Source organism: Ambystoma mexicanum, chromosome 6q, assembly GCF_040938575.1.
Source record: "Ambystoma mexicanum isolate Mex_15411 chromosome 6q, UKY_AmexF1_1, whole genome shotgun sequence".
Taxonomy (NCBI): domain Eukaryota; kingdom Metazoa; phylum Chordata; class Amphibia; order Caudata; family Ambystomatidae; genus Ambystoma; species Ambystoma mexicanum.
The window spans coordinates 460,535,537-460,553,494 of record NC_090937.1 but is presented as its reverse complement, the minus strand read 5'-3'; the positions used below and the strand labels follow the sequence as shown (position 1 = coordinate 460,553,494).

Below are 17,958 nucleotides of genomic sequence, written 5' to 3'. Positions count from 1 at the left end.
GTCTCCTCATTGAGAGTGATGAAAACTAGATCTGTGCGTAGTTTGCTCATTTCTAAGAGTGACTAACGCCACCTTCAGTGTGAGAGGGTGTTTTACCTAAATAATACATTTGACGGCAATGGCCGTGAAGCTCACACAACAGAAGAATTGGCCGGTGCAATGGTCTTGTTGGAAGATGTGTAATACAGTAGGGATGAGTGTGGGCGCTTAGGGCGAACGATTTGGCTTCACACATTCCACCCGCTGTTGCAAGCTGTGCCAAGTGATGTGGTTATTTCTAAAGAACTAATCCTATGGCTGCCGCAGAGGCATCTCCGAGATAGCACAATCTTCAAAGCCTCGAGAAATGCGTGTTGCAACTCGAAACTGGATGGTACTTCTTCTGGCTGAGCTTGTATCATGGAACCCTTTGACTCCAGAGTGTTGGTGAGATTTCGCAGCACGTTTCTACGTTTTCTGTCTGTAGAAAACTCTCGCAGGGATTTGTTCCCAGTATCTCTCTTCGAACTATTGCAGGAGAGGGGTCATGGTTGGTTCCTTCAAAATGGAAGCAAGAGCTACAAGGTCCAGGGTACACAAACATTTCTGGTCATTACAAAATGTTTGTTTGGAGGTCAGTTCCGCTTCACGGCTAACGTTTAACCCACTCTTATTTTGCACAAATGGTGTGCATGCATATAGTTTGCTTCATGAAATTATAAGGTACCAGAAAAGATAAACGCACCAAGCTTAGCTTCGTCAAAATAACAATAGCCACTCGTGATTGTACAGTGCAAATTACCACCAGCAAAACACTTTGCACCTGACATAAATATGTTTGTAATCCGGACCCAGAGATACAAACAAACCTTTTTTTGAAAGGTCTGACTGTCAGTTTCAGGAAGAGAGCTCACCTGGGGATTCTTTAGAGATGACTTGCTGGAACATGACCCTTGACAAGACTTCTGTGGGGGCGCGACTCTCCGACCGCCACCCTGCCTGAAAAGCACCAACCCAGGCTACGTGACCCCCGGAGCAAACAGTTAAAATACAGGAAAAAGGAACCTCCCCAAAAGGGGTGGAACAAAAAACCCTGTAGGAATGTTCTTGCCAGGAGACCAGGAGACCAGGATTTTGTTGGACCAAGTAAACAAGGTACTTGAGAATCCAGATGAAGTTGGGAAAAAACAAAGGCAAAGGAAACCCAATACAGGAAAGAAGAATAGAGGAGGAACCAGGTGAATTCACAACACAGGAGAACAACGAATGGCAACCAACGAGAGAGCCACAGCGAATGAACGTACAAGGGATCAGGAGGGGGCCAGGAAAGGAAGGATGAAGGGTGAATTAGAATTCACAAAGCGATGAGCCCGGTACAATACTGAGCGCTGAGGCGCGCAGAGCTGCACCGGCCGGTGTGAGTTAAGACAATCCAGCCAGAAACAGAAAAAGCGTTCAGCGCCTTGGATAAAGAACTAAAGTGCGCTGAACGCTTTCCTGCAACACCAAGTGGCACCATGTTGGGGGAAGCAATGGCGCCGGTTAGCCATGGAGTCAGTCTCCATGACAACCAGAGCAACCACGGCCGGTACTGCATGGCACTGACTCACCACAGATTCAGAACCAAGCAGGAGCCCACCCTGCCTATTCACCAGTCGCTGTAATCTATCTTAATTACCAATGGACTGCCACATTGGGTAGGCCTCTCCAGGCAAAGAAGAGGCCTAGACAATCATGACAGAAGTATCTGATTGTGTCCATGGCATCTTTTAACTGTGGTCTGCCGAAGTGATGTTATGCATCTTGCACTCTGCAGCCTTGTGAAGGTAAGAGTTCCCTGCAGGCCTGACCAGTCCCTTCAGAGCAAACAAACCCATGAACAGTTTGGGGCAGTATATATGTAGACAGGGTCGGATTGGCCCCTCTGCCTTTCGGCCCGTGGCTGGGCCAAAATCGTCCCTGAGGAGTGGGGGCCTGTTTCTGGCCATGCCTGGGCCAGTTTGGAAGGAAAAAAAAGGGCCTTTCATCCTTCTTAGGTCAATAAATGAGTACCAGCACAGATTGGGTTACATTGTATTCATATTTGTTCTATAAAAAAGAGCTTAGGCGTAAGTGCCATATCATTTGGCCTTGGACGTCTGCTTGGATTCACAGTAATTTAGTGTACGTAGGAACAATGCTATTTGATGCCATTTCCTGTTTTGTCATGGGGTGAAAGTTTGTGTTTCATCGCTTCCCGGGATGTCACTTTGCTGTGGGGTCAAATTACATCATTTCTGGTAATGTCATCAGAGGTCAAGGATCATGAGGGGTGGACCACTTTTTTTTGGGTGTCCGGGCCTATTGCTTGTCCCAGTCCGACCATGTATGTAGACCTGGTTCCCCCTCAAACCACTTCCCCCATTTGCAAACTCACTACAATGAATGCCGACGCACCGTAGACTGTCATTCTCCTACGGGTCACGGTTGGTCGTCAAGGATTGCACAATATTTGCTGTCGCGTATTTTCCTTATAACCAGTTATAAATCATAGCTCATAAGCCTGTTGATTTGCCTCTCTGTATGTTACATTATTCTTGTTTTAGTATGCTATCTGGTTATTACATCACACATTTCACGGCCTCTTGCCGCGACTGCAGTTTCGGCTTGATAAGCCGAGTGCAGTTTGCTAATATTTAGTGGTAGTATCATGAGATCCGCGCGGGAGAGTTTAGGCGTGCAACCTTCCACAGCACCAAAGCGGGTGTAGACAGTTGATTCTTGGGCTTTTGCCTCGAGTCTGTGTGCGTCAAGGGTCGTTTGAGAATATGCCCCTGGTGGTGCATCTATAGAGGACTGTTGCTGGAGATCCCAGCTGTGTGTTGTAGGTTAGGGTGATTCTGTAACGTGGGAGGAGTCTGGGCACGATCCGGCTGGTGTAGTGATCCATCACCCTGTCTGGTGTAAGTAGTGATTATTGTTATGTGACACATACAATTAGCATTGAAATGAAATAGTACATTAGCTTTGAATGTCACCCAGGTGCCTTCTTCTAATGTTACAGTTTGAAGAACGCACCTGTGTGGCCATGAAAGGGAATCTACTATTACATCGTTGTACTCATTTTAGCAGGCCAATTGGAAGGGATCATTATCTGCCACCTTAAGAGCTCATTCTTAGACTATCAAGGCGAGAAGCAACCTTTTTGGTTTGGAAGGATTGGTTGGTGCATCCTCCGGTCCCAGCTATTGTCCTTTACATGCACAAGGCTGAGGAGAATGGCTGCGCGTCAAAGTTGCCATGCTGTGTGAATCGCTCGGCATGCAAATACTGTGTAGCACGAGAAGTCACAGAATGCTCCGCGGTCATGGGAGCCTGGGTGTGCACTGCCAGCAGAAAGGCGCAGGTGTGCTAGTTTGCAAAGCAGTCATGACTTTCCAACTCAGCTTCCAATGTCTAGCCAATGATCTGAGTATACGATGGCATAGCTAGCAAATGATGCCGGGTGAGTGCCAGTACTATGCCTATGCAAAGGTCTAAACCCTTGTCTTTGGCAAGTCTTGGTTTGGATTCCCTGCCAAAGGCAGCATGGCTAATACACAGCTAATACATCCGAAGAGTGATATGCTATCGGAGTAGAGCCTTCCTGCTGGCTGGGGCTCTAAAACCCAGGCTTCTCGGGGCCCCCTGGGCACTTGGGAGCAGGATGGGCGATTGCAGAGCTGAGACCGGGCTGCAAGTCACGAGATGGCAGGCCTACACCCATGCAGGCTCTATAAAAGACACACGGGACAAGGAAGACCAGTGACTGATAGTTGGAACAAAAACCGTGCAAGATGGATGCCAGCGGGAAACCTGCAACATATTTCATCGGCGGCAATTTCTTTTAAGGCAGTAGCTCCTGCCTTTGTCTCTCTAGGACAATTGTCTAAAGCGACCGGTGACAGATTAATGCTGGGTAAAAGGTCAGAGGGCAGAAGGCTGGCTCTGCCATTTCAGTGTTTTATCTTTGCCGGGTGGTGCCTCTATTCAGAAGCACTGAGAAAAGATGGAATTCGCTGGCTGAGTGGTTTGGAATCCAGATATCCGTATAATATGCAGCCCTCGAATATCCCCCATAATTAACGTTTATAGAAATGTCAAATTGCCCTGATGTGTAGTTCAGTTTTTTAATCGCGCAACACCCAGGCAAGTTGCATAGCAGGGTGATTTACAATCAATGCTTCTTTTTAATTCTAGCTCTCTGTGGTGCCAAGCCTGAAGCTATTTCAGAAAATGGACTCCATTTTTCAGATTCCTAAGGGGAACAAGAGAAGCGTGGAGCGTTAAAATGTATATAATGTTGTGAGCCGGCCTTCTACGTCCCAGGACCCCAAGGGTTGAGCTGCGGAGTCTTGAGGAAAGGGATAGCAAAGGTATCAGAGATCCTGGTAGCTACTAGCGCCACAGAAATGAAAAGGGCAGTGTCTCCTAACGTTGAAGCAGGTATTTTGAGTTGCGGTGACGTGGGATGGATACACGTGTAACCGTCCAGATTTGAGAGCTGCTTGCTACGATGGTTCGACTGTTCCTTAGCGCTCCTAGGTTTGGTCGATAATGGAACCGAGAAAAAAGTGGGATGGTGATCTGTCCAGGATCCTGTCATTTAGGCAGGATCTTTGGGCAATTTGAGAAAGCACAGATTAGACGCTGTTCTCCCTAGTCTATAGCTGACCATTAATCCACTGAAGAAAACCTTCTCTTCAGCATGGTTTCGAGAGCCCCCTCACTGATGTGCCCACGTGCTACTGGTGTGCAGTGGGACAAGATGTATGGCCTCCTCCTGCCAGTTCCTCCAGGAAACAGAGATGTTCCCTCATCCTGAAACCAGAGGCGGAGCTAGGTGTGTTCTGGGGGGTTGAGAGGGCTATAGCCCCTGGTCTTTTGGTTGTACCCCTGGATAGAAGCTCAAGGCCTACAGCCAAAAGGCTAGCTAGTCCCGAGTCCCGACAGTCCTGACATTAGCATGGCCCCGGATCTTTTCCAAACACCTCTGCCAGAAACAGTCAATTGAGTCGTCACCTTTTGAAAGGGGACAAACAATCGCCCCAGGGGCTACTCTGGACTTTCTACAGCGCATGTTTTCCTGCCATGGTGATTGTATAGTGCTTGAGGCCCGCCTTAGGCTGTTAAACGCTGAGGGGCAACAAGATAGGGGACACCCCGAAAGAAGAGACACTGGCCAGAGATAGAGGATGGATGAGACAACCATTGTTGACCGAGGAAAAAGGAGTTAGTGATACTCCATGAGGGGAAGAGTTCTGAAATAACAATGACTTGGGGTTATAGAATCGATGTAACCTTGAACACAGGAGGAGTGGCCCGCTACACTCAGGAGGAAACTGCGATTATGTGCCCTTGCTCTCTACACCTCATGCTTCGCAGACCACCATGCCAAGCCCCTCTAAGCACCCCCCTGGTTCTCTGCAGATAACTTCCCCAATCTCAGTCTGGCCCACTCTCCCTAAAGGATAACGGGTGCTCAGCAGATGACTTTTTATGTGTTAAAAGAGAGGTTTACACCATATCGAACCTGAGGAGATCGAGAGTTAGTGGCTTTCTCGGATGATCCAATCCATCAGAGACTTTTAAACTATAGGTCCACCAATATGCGTACACTCATTGGACAACATTGCCTCTGTCGCAGTGAACGGACGCGCGCATGCGCGCACACACATGTAGGCGTGCAGCCCAGGATCTTAGGCATGCCTGGGCCTCACAACATATACCCTAACTTCAAGATACTGTATGATATGATATGATATGGCATTTGTAACGCGCCTATACACAAGTGTTTCAAGGCGTGAGATGTACACAGAGTTTTTTTGTTGACTTACACAAGTCCATGCTGAGATCTGCCCAGTATGTTCATGGGTTCCTTCACTGGTAAACGTCAGAGAGTTGGGATTCCCAGCACCCTGTTTTTATGATACTACGGCTGTACGTGATTTCTTTGTTGGCGGCTATCAATAGCCATTGTTTGTCCAGGATATTTGGCATGGAAAGCATTACGACCCTCAGCTAGGTTTCGTGAGGGGTCAAGCAGGCCAGTGCAAGGAGAAAGCATTGCTTGGGTGAGATAGGACACCTGCCCGTAAGGACCTTGTTTAAGTATTTTGGGATGTTGCATTGATCTGGCTGGCCATCATTTAAACACTACACACTACTGGAACATCACACACTGCAAACTTTTCTTGCCTGTTGGTGCTTGCTTCATGGGTGTTACTAGTAACCAACTTTATTGTGCTCATTTCATTCACCCCAGAAAGCTCAAAGGCTGTGTCAGACCTGCCGAGATTCAGCCCTTCAGTCTGCAGGTTATACACAGACCTCTCTAGTTGCCACTCAATCTACAGGACTAAATTCGTAGTGACCCAGCCAGCTTATGTGTAGCAAAGCTGGCAATCAGAGAATAATTTCACCCATGGTGTGTACATATTCCACAAACAATGATCATCCCAGCATAGAGCGGTGGGGTGTGGGGGGTGTTCATGGGGATTCTCCCCTGCATACAGATTTAAGAGTAAGATGTTAAAATGGTGTATTTAGCAGCACACTTTTTTTGGTTTTTTTTTACAAAAAATGGGTAAAATGCCATTCAATTTACAATTAGTTCTGTATGGCAATGCATGAAAAAGTGCAATAGATGTCAGGTCACCAACAGTACACAGACTGTTCGGTCACATTTTAATGATGCCTGAAGCCATGATATATGCTAGCATTGCCATTGTAGAGCACACATCTAGATGCCTGTGCCCACAGCATATGTCAGCAATTATACTGTATGGTGCATGTGTCTGATGCCTTTGCCAACATTATTATTGCCAGCATTGCCACTGAAAAACACTTTTATGGTGCAGGAACACATAATATATTCTAATATAGAGCCACTGTAAGAAGATATTTCTTTACTGCCTCTGCCACATATATGCCAATATTGCCACTGTAAGAGCACACTCACATTTTCTGTGCCCAAGATTGCCACTGTAAGAAGACATTTTCATGCTGACTGTGTCAATATATGACAGCATTACCATGGTAAAAACACACTCATGATGGCTGTGCCCAGAAATCCCAGTAGTGTGCCACTCTCAGAAGTAATTTTGTTTGCGGACTGTGCCCACATTGCCCAGTAAAATGTTGTCTTCTGGACAGTGGTTATAGAATATGCCTGGGTTGCAATTGAAAAACACACATTTGGGGATACCCTCTAGCATTCAAAGAGACAATTGATTGTTTACATACACCAGTGATTTATTTCAATGTATTAAATCATTCAATATTGATGTATTTCATTTCATAAGATGCATAAATAGAAATCATAACATTCATTTAACAAAAAGCACACTGCTCCATAGTGGGATAACGTGTCAGTGCATAACCCTCCAATATTGCTGCCGTAAGCACACTCTCCTCTCTCCTACCACACACTTCTAAAAAACAACCTTAAAACAAGAAACATCGGTATGCAGTAATAACAATTCTATAATTCAGATCCCAAATTGGACCTTGTGTGTCACAACTTTACATAGATGTCCACACCTATTAATTCAGATAATTCCTGCACAGTTATACATTGCCTGTTGTCGGGTCAGTAATAGCACTCATCAAAGACAAAAGGACTTAGGAAACTACATGTTAATTTCCAATGTCGTGTTGAACCGAGTTTCGGCTCTCATGGTCCCATGCTTAGTGGTGGGCCAGCCTCTTCAGGACAGGATCATTTAGATGTAGACATGTTATGATATGATATGGCATTTGTAACGCGCCTATACACAAGTGTTTCAGGCGCGACAGGGGAGCATCAACGTTTCTAAAAAGAGAATTGAAATATTTTTAACGTAACAACAATCAATGCGTGGCACTTACTTTTGTGTGTGCCCATTCAAGTAGCGACATCACTTTTCATAAAACTCTACTATTGCCAGTGTACTCGTTGCTGAATTGAACTGTGACCAGTGTAACCAGAGCCAAAGTGGTGAAGACGAGCTAAGGTCAGAGGATGAACCCCAATGTTCCGAAAGCACCACAACTCAGACCAAGAGGTCAAGCGTGCCAAAAGTCCCACGCTCACTTACCCAATGGAACACCAATTAACAGCACCAAACAACCGCTATCTTAGTGTTTGGCGCCTGAAGCACTTCCAGGGGCTGAAAAACCAAGTAAAGAGAAGCGGACAAAAAGACTTAATGCTCTGCGTTATTATTTAACATTCTTACGTTCAATGTGGTGCCTCACACAACGTGTCCCACTCTGAAGGCAGAGCGAACTATACCTTAAATATTGAAAGGGTAATCAAAGTAATATTGCCTCCTGCATCCAACGTGGAGCATTTATTTCCATCCAATCTCACGACTGTCAGGATACCACAGACTATTGTGGAGCTGTGAATCAATTTTAAAAAAATGCATCAGCCCAAATAAAGTGGGCAAGGCAGAACGGCATCAGGGATCGCTCAGCCCGCTCTCATATTGCCGCTCACCTTCACAGCATAGGCGCTCAATCTTTCGTCAGCTGACTCAACCTGGATTACACCGGCTAAAAGCCAAGCAAAGAAGGGTTGGTTATGAAGAAAAATGTAGGTTTGCAATTGAAGTCTGGGTGGATAGATCAGAAGTACGGCCCTGATCTCTGATATTAGGGCAAGTTGGAATCCAATAGCTTAGCCTTTCATCCTTCCGAGGTTGATAAAATGAGTACCATTCAAATGGGGTAATAATAACACCTGTTATTGCAGTGCTTAGAAGCTGGAAGAGTCAGGCCTGAAGTGCCCTATAAGAACACACATTGTTAAAAAAGAAAAAATGCTAGCACCTGAGAAACACCTGCCACCCATGCGCAAACACGCACGCACGCACGCACACACACACCACCTCCCCAAGCATCACCCTATCCATGCGCACATATACACATGGAAACATCGCTCACTCACATTCACACAACACTCACACGCGCAGGCACGCACGCACGCACGCACGCACGCACGCAGTTACCTTTTCTGATGGCCCCGTACCTGGCCCCTAGCTCTTCTGCGTGATCTTCCACATGCAGAAGCAGGAAGCAGGAAGCAGGAAGCAGGGAGGAAGATGGATTGCCACGTCCCTCCCTGGCTCCTGCCTCCAGCATGGCACATGGGCTGTGCTCTCATGCTCCCCTCACAGCATGCAGGGCCGGGAGCCTTGCGGGCAAGGCTGCCACTTTGGACAGTGTCGCAAATGAGCCTCTGCAGAGCCTCTGTCCCTGCAGGAAGTAGAAGGATTCTGTCACTCACAGTGCTCCTGAAGTGCAATGTGCTGCGTGTCAGAATAAGTGACGATATGGGCATAATGGGCGAGGCTGTGCTCCAGTGCCCATTATGCACCGGCTGCCACCAGTCACAAAATAACTCCAGATCTGCTCTACGGGGATGATTACTACTAGGTCAGCAGAGGTCTGTTCAGATTGGAGGTGTGGGAAGGTAGATTACAAGTCTGCAAAGCCTGGCCAACACCCCTCCTCCATGCATACATAATCAGGCCAGCTGCACGAAATGATGTTATGCTAACAAAGAAGAGTGTTGCATGGAAAAGCTTGAATTGAGCATGACCACTGTCTTCGCTTTTCCGCCTGCTGTGCCATTATGGAAGGGGAATAACTATATGCAAATCAGACTTCATTTCACCGTAAGGGGGACAGACCAGCCCCAATTCCTAAGTAAGATCCTGTCTGCGCCAGACCTTAGACACCCTCAGAAAATGTTTGCCCTCTTTTGGGCCTCATCATTGTGGTTTATCTTGGTACTCTAAATACAGCCATGCCAGTCACGGCCTTGCACCCACCGCCTGCAATTGTAGTTGGTCTCCATAAGTGAGAGAGGGTATGCTCAGACGTGGATCCGTTGCTTGCTACGCCATAGGGAACCGGGCTGCATTTCACCGACCGATGAGGCCGAAGAAGGCGGAGACACACACACCAGAGGTGGCTTGTGGTCGAGTGCAGTGGGGACATGGCCTAGGAGTTTGTGCTGGGCTGCTCCCATTTACCTCAAGCCCGAGACACATTTGTACACAGCGCGTGCATTTCTGCAATCGCATAGATGGGATTTTAAAAAGCAATGGTTTGGAGGGTCGCTCAGAACTATGCCAGTGGTTGGGATTATTTGAAAACATGCTTCACTTTTGTTTTTGTTTTGTTTCCTTAAGTAAAACAGGGTATGCTGAAACGTGGGTCAATTACTCGTTGTGTCTCAGGGAACAAAGCCGCATCACCCTCATGAGGCGCAACAAGGCCAAAACATGTCTGGAGAATTCCTGCTAGCCTCCATTCTTATGAGAATCCGCCGGGGCTACTTTGGAATAGATTTTTTTCTCCATTTACACCCCACTGTATTTCTTTGTTAAACCATACACCCGTGGTTTGTTTTTCTTACATGGAAACCGGGGCTGCTAGAACGCAATGCGTTTTGGCAGGAGTTTAGAGAAAACACAACTGTCTCCCAGTGACCTTCGCTGGCAATTTGTGTTTTGGCTGCCGTTCCTTTTCATTTCTGATATGAAAAGAAACCTATATTTGTTTGGAAATGAAGAAAACGTGCCTTGTCGACTCCGTTGTGGAGCTAATATGACATTAAAATAATCTACTAGATTCCATTCCCCTTACTCAAACTAGAGAACAGTCGTGGGGCACCTGGCAGGCATCCTGGAACAGATAAATGGAGGTGTTTGGCTCACAAACTGTGTAGTGTGTGCTCCGGCGGCAAATATCAGGCTACCAAAACATGCAGGTCTTTGCATAGTGCCAAGCATGCTTCAGAGCGGTTTCTGAATCGCACACTCCAGGCTTCCATGTGAGCCTGTAAAGGTTGTGAAATGCGTCATTTACAGCAGGGGTGCATAGCTCCATTATTTACTGAATGCAACTCCCCGTGGAAATAAAAGTCGCTCACTATAGTGACTAGAGTACTCATAGTCCTAAGCCCCCTTTCCTTCATCCTTGCGGGCGTCTCCCGGTGTTATGCATGCACTACCTTCCCTACATGAGAAAGTCCGACCCGAAGAAGTGCACACATACAAGCCCCTCACAACACAGGCAGCGGGACATAACGGGCAAACAGAGCTGCATGGGCTCCTCGTGCCTTTGACTGGCGCCATCTTGTTGCCACGTTGCAATATTCTGCCTGCCACCAAGGAGACCCCGTTATTACTGTTGCTGCCATAGAGAGATTGAGTTTCCATGGATGGTTTCCTGTAAGCCTCTGTCTTTCTCTCTGAATGGTGGTCCCTTTTGGGGCTCAAGCCTCAGTCTGAGGGTGTTCCACATTAAACAGGCGCTGATACTGAGTCTTCCACAGCAGAGCTTCTGCCATTTGTCGAGCTTCTTTGCGCCTTAGGCCCTGTGAGAAAGGGTCTAGGGTGGTTAGTGAGGTAGCGGGAGAAAAGCAAGGTTGATATTGCTAAAGTGTTAGTGTGAAGCACTTCACAAACACATGCTCTGCGTATAGTTAAGTGTCTAATCACAAGGTAATGTTTGTTGAATCGTATGTGGTTTCATGCCGGATGGAAATCGTGGAAAGGGTAATTGCGGGCTGGTTAGCATGAATAGCAAGGCTAGAGAAAAGTTGTTGGTTGTGACTAGAGCAGCCAACATGTCCAAATGTGCTTGCAGGACACTTTCGGGGTGGAGCTAGGTGCATAAGAAGCACTCTGCAGTGAGCGCAGTTCCATATAGGGTCATTTGAACCCCTCTTTTACTATGTACCCTCTTTTTGGTACTGTTAGTGGCAAATAGCCTTTGAACACCTCCACAACAGAAAAGAAATACCAATAAAACTGTAGGGCTATTTATCATAGATGCCACTGACCTGGTCAAGTTCTAAGACTCTGGGCAGCAATTGACATAAATATTAACATAATCAGAAGCGATGACACAGAAAAAGAGGTTATGTCATCAATCTTTAGCAATCAAGAGTACGATTGGAAGTGACATTACAAGAAGTTGCTGTACGTCAGCCAAGAGGCGGGCCAACATAACTATGCAGAGGGCAACCTCCATAGACCAGGAAACCTTGAGTGAGGCTTTTTTTAATAGCAAAAGATGCAAAGTGAGGCACTTCCATGAACTCAATTACCGAACAGAAATGTGAGGATTTGCTTAGTATCACACCCTTTTTAAAGTGGTGACGCTGTGACTTGCGCCTGGTCTGCAATGTGCGCACTTGGCCACATGTCTAACCAGCTTTATTTCTTATAAATATTTCTTACGGTTTGGGTTCCATGGGCGTTAATAGTACTTATTTTAATAGCATGGCTTAAACAGTGCACAAATGACATGAAAAACTACCCTGACATTGTTTAAATCATTATAGAAGCATCTAGAGCAAGAAGAGTATGGATTTAGTTCACGTCCCCCATTCTGAAGATGGCAATATCATCATGCAACGTATTGTGCGTCTAAAGGGTTCCTGTGGGGTTTACATCTGTAGTCATTATTTCACATAGTGTGCAGCATTGTGCACCTCTCCCACTTCTTATCCCCGCCATGCTTGTCTCTTCATGCACCAAATCCCGCCTCGTCAATGGGACACTCAATGACTGGCCCATCAACCTCTAGTTGCTCCCATTCCAATACTCCGTTGACACAGAGTGAGGGGTTAAGAAGCTGTTTCACAAACCACACACAGGGGAAAATATCACATCAGCTCCGAGCAGGACTTTGACCCAGACAGGATCTGCTCAGGATTCGGGACACTGCCCATGAAATCGGGACAGTCCCGCAGAATTTGGGACGGTTGAACGCCCTCGGGGATGACTTTTACTTAGATTGCATTGTCTGACTTTGACTGTAGTACAGACACTTTGTAGCCTGCCAGCGCCTGTGTTTGTACGGTATTATTTAAAGTAAGGGTCCTCGTTCGGTCTGGCTCTGTGCCAACACAACTGGGTTGTGTTGAAACATTGCACTGGGTTTGCATTTCACCTGACTAATGAGTTTGGGACTGCACAGGCCAGTACTGGGTGGACACATGGATGGACTCGAAGTGTCTCTTAGAAAAGTCCCCTGGCTGCTGTGATGAGACCATTGACCCACCACAAAAAACAAACCCTACGTCTTGTACACTAACCGACACCCAGATTTCCTACACTGGCACCCCTCGTGTATAGCAGCCAACATCCGCAACACAGTACTCTACACCGAGCTGTGGGCTGCACAGTCCCAAACTGGACTTTTTGGCTCCCCACCAGTGTCAGAAGTCGGGTGCAATGCATACGCGGTGCAGTGTTTCCACAAAACACAGCTGCGTTGGGACATAGCCAGAATGAAGGGGTGGGGGGGCTTACTTTGAATAATATCTTGCAAACACAGGTTCTAGCAGGCTACCTAGTGTATGTTGAACAGTAAGGGCCTGATTCATTAATTTTTTGCACGGTGCAAAGCGACTTTGCACTCCACAAATACTCTTTGCACTGCTCCATGAATCGAGGGGTTTGTTGGCAGTGCAAAGTCATTTGGCACCAGTGAAAAGTCACTTTGCAAAAAATGACATGCATCAGGCCCTTAAAGTCATACACTGCTATCCAAGTTAAGGCTGCGCTTTTTCTAAGAAGCAAAGAGCCAGGCCTGCACTGGCCTATAGGGAACACTGGAGATTTCCTGGCAGGCATCTGTACCCTGGGCCTCTTTTTTTGTGGTATTTTCACATTTTGTCATAGGAAAAGGGTTGGCTTGCTGAAAATGTGTAATTTGGGGCCACTTTGAACATTATTTCCAGGGGGTCTCTTTAGGTTCCCAGTCCACCCCTGCAAAGAGCGTGTTCATCACACATCTTTCTTTGCATGTGCAGAGTCGTATTTAGGCTTCTGCATGCCAAATACCTCGTGGAGATCGTTTTTAAGGGTTTTTTTTTATATTTTTCATTTAGCGTGAAGAGTGCTTAATGTGGATGAACGTCTTCTCTTTGCTGTCTGAGCGGAGCACCCTAGTGTATTGCCTTTCCCCGCCAATGCTGAATTTGCTCGTAAAATTAAATCCAGCCTTATTCAGTGGCAACCGGAGGGCTGTTGCATTGACATAATCCTCCTTAGGGGGCCACTACACATTGCTCGGAAGGCGATCACTCATGCTAAGATGGCCGCCGCGCTAACCATCCCCCAGGAGCACCGTCCATCAAGCGTCCATCAATCTTTCCGCACCATTCCCGCTGATGGAAGCCTCCCGCTGTGAAGCACTTGGGCTTTCGAGGGCATCTCTGAGCCGAACATTGTGCCCATGGGCACTGCGTTGGCAGAGTAACGCTTAAATAATATTTCTTCTGACGTGCGCAGCAGTCTATTTTTTGGCAGTGTTTGGATCTGCAGCTGATATTTTATCCACGATCTAAACAGAAATAGGACAGGGTTGAGAAAGAGACCTCTCAGAATAGACGCAGAGCGCTTTCCCTCATTGCACATGCTGTGTGCCCTCTCTCCTTACCCGCGGTCTCTTCGCTGCTATTTCTGCTATTTGTGCAGTCACTCTCCTCTGTGTGCCAAATGTTTGTAAAACAGCCGCTCAGTATTTAGCCAGCATTCAGAAATGTGATTCTCGAGAGCTAGCACATGACGGGGCGGCATCTTTAAATACAATAGTTCGAAACGGCCGCAATCATGCCTGGTTTATCAGGGTAACCTCTGCCACTGATTATGTAAGCTGTTCTAAGTTTAATTCTATTCACATGTGTTTTACATGGCTATAAGGATAATCTGTGGTGAATTCGGCCCTTGAAGACTGGACTTGGATGCTTAAGCTCTTGAAAATGCTCTGGTTCCACAGTACCATATTTTTCAGGCATTTGAATCCCCATGTCCCTGTCAAGAAGCACCAAGGGGACCTCTGATGAGGCGAACTGTGGGCCAGGTGCACCTGACACAGCAGACCCACGCATTCTGTTTGACATTCTAAATATATTTGACTATCTCAAAGCCTTTCGACTCTTCTGATCTTTCTTCAGGAGGGAGTTCGAAATCTTTATTCACTGTTAAAGACGATAAGTACAATTCATTCTTTTTCTTATCTATATAATTTCAATGACAGCCGTTCGTTGACACTTTACTTCTTTTTTACTTTAATACTGAAACAATTGATATGGTATCAGTCCTAAACTCGTTCTTGAATTTCTTCTATTATAATTAGACAAATCAGTAACTACATAAAATTAAGAAAATGTATGTCTGAATTCGATTATTTAGACTAATGAATTTGTATTCATTACCTATGTTAAAAGAATTGTATATATTTACTTACTACACTTTTAATTAATCCAGTGTTATGTACCAGGACCCAGTAGTATTCTGTTTAGGAGGTAATATATTCACAGACAGCATGTGATATCAAAATTCAGTGTCTTATTAGAGATACATTAATTGTTTCCTATTGGGGCTCAATTCATTAGAAATCATTCTCAACAGATAGTGTCCAATGTATTGTTTAAATGCTTACCAACTACTAAATATTCTGCCACGACGATGGGTTTTGTAGTCAAATATAATGTATCACCTCAATCTCACTTTGTATGTAAAATAGCAACTGCATGAATCGAACAACCACAACTCTTAACTAAATGGTTTATCGAAATACCAATATTAATAAAGTACTCTGTCAAATACCTTGTAACTTACACATTTTTGTTTTCATCCTCCACATCTGTGATGGTCAAAACTTATCTCCACTATGTTAGCATTTAAATGTTCTTACAAGCACTTTTTCTGTCACATTTTGTAGTTTTTAGCCCCACTTGCAGACAAAAAACTAGCGTGAACATCTAGAACACTTGAAGTAAAGATTATTTATTAACAGCATAATACGTTACCCAAAGGATGCCTCGAATATTTTTTGTAAGTGGAGTTAAGTGTACTAAAGTAGATATACTAAGATTTAAGAAAACAATTCTAAATCGAATAAACTCTGCAAATTGCTGCAAAAGACAATGCTAAATATTAGATGTTCAAAATTTGCTAACCAAAATTAATTACATATCTAAATCATGTATATTATATTTGTTCCAATATTGATCCAGCATTTCTAAAGATACATTTGAATATTTCAAATGGCACAGTATTTCATGTGCTGTGGTGGTAACCCATAATGCCACATACTGTAGTTTTAAGATCCTTTAGGAACTACAAAGTATTGTCAATATTGAAACTTGATTTCATAGACATTAATGATGGCACCTAAATCATATTTCTAAATTAATATTAACCAAAACAATTAATATAGTTTGATGAACCCGGAACCTCCAAATTAGTCAGACTACATATTTGATCATTCAAATGCTCAAACTAATAATTAGGTTAGATACTGAAAAACTCTGTTGATATATGTTTTTCCGGCTGATAAATAATGTGCACTGTATTACATTCAATTCTAAAAAAATTATAATCTGCCATCACTAAACTATTTTGATAAACATTATATGTCATCCACAGTAGTTTCCCATTTAGACATACATAGTTAGCTTTCAGTTTCACGTTCCCAGTAGGCTTGACATTCCCAGTAATCTTCCAGTTTGACATTGACTATAACATCTCAGTAATGATGACATTCCCGAAAGCCACTTAGTTAATATTTCTAGTAAGCTCCTAATGTGAAAATCCTGGTTTCTTGGCATTCCAAGTAAGCTCCTAGTTAGACATTCTGAATAAGCTCCCAGTTTGACATTCAGAGTAAGCTACCAGTTCATGTTCAATAAACTCCCAGATTGACATCTCAAGTAAGCTCCCAGTTTGGCATTTCATTGAAGCTACCAGTTCGACCTTCCAAGTAAGCCTGGCATTCAAAATAGTCTCCCAGTTTGACATTACCAGAAAACTCCCAGTTTTACATTCTCAGTAAACTTGAGGTTACATGTAAACTCATAGATTAACATTCCAAGTGTGCTCCCATAAACTCCAAATGTGACTTTCCCTTTCAATTCCCAGTTTGACATGTCTAATCATTTACGAGTTTGACATTCCCAGTAAGCTCCTAGGTTAACATTCCCATTTACCTCCCAGCTTGACATTTCCAGCAATCCTACTTTTTGACAATCCAACTATAGCTGCATTCCTTGTAAACCTCCCGTTTGAAATCCCAGTAAACTTGACATTCCCAATAATTCCCTCCAAGTTTAACATTCTCACGAAGATCCCAGCTTGAGATTCTCAATATGATTGAGATTCCTAGTAAGTTCTGTGATGAAGCCAAAGCTGGGAGGCTAGGCGATGGAAACAGGGACACTCAAGGATCCAGGGATTACTGGCAGGCCCTGGTGGTGATACATGGGGTATGCCCCCAAGCATCCATCCCTTCCCTACCACCATATTACATGTTGCCCCTAATCCACAGAAAACCTGTCCTTGGTTAAAATCATTTGACAGGAAAACTGTGAAAAGAAACTCATAGGGCAGGAGTTACAGCATTTGAAAGGCTGGGGTTAATGTGCTTGGGGAACAGTATGTTACGATTAATACATGCAGAGTGACAGCTCTGGGAGATTGTGCAAGCACAATAACCTAGTTATCCTGCAAGATAGCCACACGTTGGGGAGAACGGCTGAAGAGGGGAAAGAATAAGTAAAGAAGGAGGAGAGCCTGAGAGAGGTAGAAGAAAGGTCTATAGCGACAAGGTGAGAGGAAGAGGGGAAATGTCCAAGAATAAATGAAAAAGAGGAGGCAGTTGAATATCGGAAGAGAAAAGGAGAGGAAGTGAAACATCTGAAGAAGCGAGAGACACTTAAGAGTGGAAGAGTGAAAGGCGGAGGACCAATTCCTAGAGGGAGATTAAGAAGAGAGGATCAGAGAGGCGGTCCTTGAGGTAAAGGCAGGAGAGAAGGCAGAGGAAGAGTACTTGGAGACTAATGGCAGGGAAGTGGAAAAACTCAAGACTCAGAGAAAGAGGAGGACCAGCAAAAAAGGAGGCATTTTAGCCAGACGATTTTCTGTCTGTGTTACAGACTATCTTATTGTT

The 17,958-nt window shown here is 45.0% G+C and overlaps 1 protein-coding gene across 2 annotated transcripts in view; it reads left to right on the top strand.

Moving 5' to 3' along the window:
* NPNT (nephronectin) overlaps window positions 1–17,958 on the top strand; it is a 325,821-nt gene that overhangs the window by 97,994 nt on the left and 209,869 nt on the right. The gene's annotated exons all lie outside the window — the stretch shown is intronic.